The 4,471-nt window shown below is 41.5% G+C and overlaps 1 long non-coding RNA gene across 1 annotated transcript; it reads left to right on the top strand.

Moving 5' to 3' along the window:
• The first annotated feature begins 712 nt into the window (after positions 1-712).
• LOC123730427 (uncharacterized) lies at positions 713-3,602 on the top strand. The gene is made up of 4 exons (XR_006761832.1): positions 713-1,004; positions 1,643-1,764; positions 2,060-2,812; positions 3,477-3,602. It is a non-coding gene; the product is annotated as an uncharacterized lncRNA (long non-coding RNA).
• Positions 3,603-4,471: the final 869 nt, after the last annotated feature.

The raw sequence follows: 4,471 nt of genomic DNA, 5'->3' as shown, positions 1-4,471 counted from the left end.
GGAGCAAGAGTCCCTCAACAATTTAAAAACACTCATTGCGTTTCAATGAATGTGCTCCCCAAACGCTTGTTCCATCGTAAACTATCCTCCCTCCCTTGGGACATTCAGCGGATGGATGATGCGCCGCTGCCATTTACTTGGATGAGAGGTTAGATGAACGCTCCTCCAGCTCACGATACGCAATGGTGGAGAACTACAGTGTGGTGATGTGTCGTTCACGAACGAACGGCTCTTTTTGAACGGATCTTTTTGTTGAACGTCGGGAACCGAAATGCATCGGTGAAAGATCCATTCATCTGGCTCTCTGATTTGCATACTGCTACTACTGCTTGTTGAGCTCAGATCAACGTTTTTCTGCAGATAAATTACAACATCATTGTCTAAAGGGGGTGAATCCTCACTGCAGAAACAATACATAGTGGGGAGAGCGGGTCAATCTGGTCCACGAGGATTTATTTCATGCTTAAAAACGAGTTCTTCAGTTGTTGATGCGCATTTCAGAATCGGACTTCATGTTAGCCTACCTTTTGGCTTTTACATTGAATATTTGGTGCCCAAGAGTTGTGATTGTATGTTTGTTTGTACAGTTATGGCTGTCCTGTTATTATTTTGTGTACTCACTAAACACCCACATTTGTATTTGTGTGGGAAATGTTTGTAGGCTATGGTTGCTGTTTGTATTTTATTGTACTTTAGGTCCATACAAAGAGAAATCACACAACATAGACTACCAAATAACCTTAGACAAAAATACACGAAATAAAAGTCGAGTGAAAATGGTTATAAATGTCTTTATCAATTATGAGTAGCTCAACAATATCGACTTTTGGACACTGATGCGCAGGAGAACCCCTAGCTGTCAATCAAGCAGGCGCGGTGAACCGATTTATGACGCTCAAGCGTTTCAAATGACGCAACAATACAGCTCCAGACCAGAGAAAGTTCATGCCAAAGATATTATTCGGTTCCACACTAAAACTGCGCTTTGACACGTGTGATTTGAGGTGAGTCTAATATTTACACAAGTTTACAATACATTAACCAACCGCTAGCCTACTTAGACTATAATTCTGTCATGGTAAGATAACACATGTGAAGGTGAACGTTAATGTATTTGAAATATTGTTTCTTTCTGACATTATAAAATACAATTATATCTTAGTTTTTTCTGTTGCTATCAATCAGTCCATCTATATCTACTCTTCTGTCTGTCTGTCGGACTATCTGTCTGTCTGTCTACTGTCTAGCCAGCATATGCCAGAAAGGTTCTTTCACACAGGCTCATATTCACAAAGTCTCATAGAAGGAGTGCTGATCAATAATCAATTGTGTCTTTTAAATCAAACTGAATACGTTTTGATGGATGGGGGGGGATCTGATCCTAGATCAGCACTCCTACCCCTGAAACACTTTGTGAACACAATCCAGGTGTACTGTGATTATGAAGTTGTGATGAGGTATTATTATATTACTTGTGCTGATGCATGATGGGTTGTAGGCTAGAGCTTGAGTACTGTAATGTGTAGACTATTTCTGAATTAACTGACCTGGTGAGTAAATGTTGTGTACAATGGCCCCATCTAGTGACAGAAACATAGAAACACACATTGTTGCTGAACGAAGGCATCTCTATATTTTCCAGAAATAAAACTTGTAGACCTTTACTACAGTCTCTGAGGAGATGGACACCTCTTCTTCTTCTGGACGATCTCCGTCTCCTACTGGGACTGTCTTCTTACCCCCTCCTATCATGTGGAACAGTCTGTAAGTCATTCATCACATAACCTAGCTCTGGTCCAGGGCATTATGTGCGGCTTGCTGAAGGAAGGCTCAGTGTCTGCAAGCTGTACATAACGCCCTGGACCAGAGCTACACATTACCCACCTCTGGCCATCATGGACAGTCAACTCATTACATTCACGTACTGTAAGTCACAGTTGTGTGAGTTGTGTTATTAAAGACAGTTTAATTGCACAGAGGTTTAATTATTATTTTAAGGCTGTAATAAATTGTCTGAGTTCACTTCCTAAATAATGTGTGGACATTCCTTTGCTCCCAGCTACCAGCAGGCAGAGATGGAGGTTCAGTTCCTGAGAGAAGAGAAGAAGACCTGTACAGAGAAGGAAGCCCACATGCTTGAGTTGAGGGGGAAGGATCGAACGATCCGAAATCAGAACAAGGAAATGGACAGACTTCAAGTCTGCCTCTGGGAGGAGGAAAAGAAGAAGAGGAATGGTGGAACGGAGAAGGACAAGATCATTGAACAATTACAGTCTGAGACAGACCATCTCAGATCCCTTTTAGAAGAGGTAAGGAGAAGAAGAAGAGTAGAAAGGGGTCTAATGAAAGAGTGGAAGGTTGAAATCCTGAGCCAGAGAGAAGCAGAGAGCCAGAGAGAGGCAGAGAGACAGAGGGAGGCAGAGAGACAGAGGGAGGCAGAGAGACAAAGAGAAGCAGAGAGACAGAGAGAGGCAGAGAGACAGAGGGAGGCAGAGAGACAGAGAGAGGCAGAGGGAGGCAGAGAGACAGAGAGAGACAGAGAGAGGCAGAGAGACAGAGGGAGGCAGAGAGACAGAGAGAGGCAGAGAGACAGAGAGAGGCAGAGAGACAGAGAGAGGCAGAGAGACAGAGAGAGGCAGAGAGACAGAGGGAGGCAGAGAGACAGAGAGAGGCAGAGAGACAGAGGGAGGCAGAGAGACAGAGGGAGGCACAGAGAGTCACAGAAGCGAAGGAGAACAACAGAAAAATGCAGGAGATCAAGAGCCTCAAACATCTGCTGGAGCTACTGATGGTGGATCTACAACTGGCCCACGTAAGACATGTCATTGTTATTATTAAAAGGCAGTGTATATTTACACGGGTGAAAATGAATCGTGGCGGACAGCGGTACGCTAACCAAATGTTAACTTTTATGCCTTTCCTTAACGTTAACCCTTACCTTGACCTCACTGAAACTATACCTAACCTTTACCTTAACCCAACCCTAGGTCCTGAACCTAACCTTCATTTATCTCAACCCCTATGCCTTTCTTCTGCCGGTTGAATATCCACTTCCTTATTAACATCATTACTGTTGTTGTTGTTGATAACTGTATGTGTGCAGGTTGTAAATAATTGCATTAGTGAAACATCATTTGTAGGAGTAATTTCTACAAGCATAAACATCAGAGGTAACATTGTTGTAACATCACACAAATTGCAACGGGAATTTCTCAAACCCCTAACTGAATGGGCAAGCTAGTTGTGTGTTTGTATTTGTCCATAAAATGTCTCATAATTCTTTCAAACATGTCAATACATTAATTGACAATGAATTGTCCAGATGAATTGATCAAAATAACCCTGCTATTGATGTTGTCCAGTGTTTGATTCAATTACCTAGGTCTAGGTTGTATTTCTATGTATCATTCTCTGCAAATCCTTTGAAAGTATGTCTTGGTCATAGATTATCACTAATTTCACCTTTTAAAATGAAGCAAGAGATAGAAAGATTGAGGCTATGGCAGAAAGTCATGGAGGATCAGCGACCAAGACTGGCCTGGAACAACAAACCTATTGAGACAGAAAGAGAGAGGGAAAGAGAGAGGGAAAAGAGAGAGAAAGGGAGATGGAAAGGGAGAGAAAAGCAGAATTGGAAAGACAAGAAATGAAGAAGAAAGTGAAACAGGCAGAAGAAACGATAAAAGCGTTAGAACGAGAGATTGAGAGATTGAAAGAGATTGAAAAGGAGATAATATTTGAAAGAGGAAGAGACATGCGTATTGCAGAGAATGAGAAAGTCAAACTGGTTAACGAAAAGGCAAAAGAGTTAGAGAGAGAGGTTGAGAGACTGAAAGAAGATATGACAACAAAAGAAATGCAATACAAAATCAAATTTGAAAGAGCGAAAGAAGCGTATAGAAGACAGAATGAGAGAGTGAAACAGGTTAACCAAAATGTACTAGTGTTAGACAGAGAGGTTGCGAGAATGAAAGAAGAGATTAGATTGAAAGATGAGACTGAACCAGAGAGAACATTTGATAGAGACAGAGAGAGAGAAAATGATTGGAGACGAAGAGAAGAGGAGATGAAAAATAGAGTGGAGAGAGAGATGCAGATGGAGACAGCCCTCATCAATGACAAAAAGACGTCTGAATTGGAGGAAGTCTTCAAGAAAATCAAGGAACAGCTGATAGAATTAGAAAATATGGAAACAGACAAAAATCTATGGAAACAGAACCAAATGGACATGGAGGAGAAGATGGAGGGTGAGAACAACAAACAGAAAGATGTAGAAAGAAAGAGAATGGAGACAATACCAAAACAGAGACAACAAGAAGATGAGAAGAAGAAGGAGATGGAGAGAGAAGAAGAAGAAGAGGAGAGACACAAACAGAAGCAAATAGAGATGAAAGAGACAGAACGAGAGAGGGAGAAAGAGAGACAGAGACAGATCAAAAGAAAGAGAATGGAGAAGAGACAGAAAAGTATG

This window comes from Salmo salar, chromosome ssa24 (assembly GCF_905237065.1).
Source record: "Salmo salar chromosome ssa24, Ssal_v3.1, whole genome shotgun sequence".
NCBI classification, from domain to species: domain Eukaryota; kingdom Metazoa; phylum Chordata; class Actinopteri; order Salmoniformes; family Salmonidae; genus Salmo; species Salmo salar.
The sequence above is the reverse complement of the archived record's forward strand: the minus strand, read 5'-3'. Positions and strand labels throughout refer to the sequence as shown.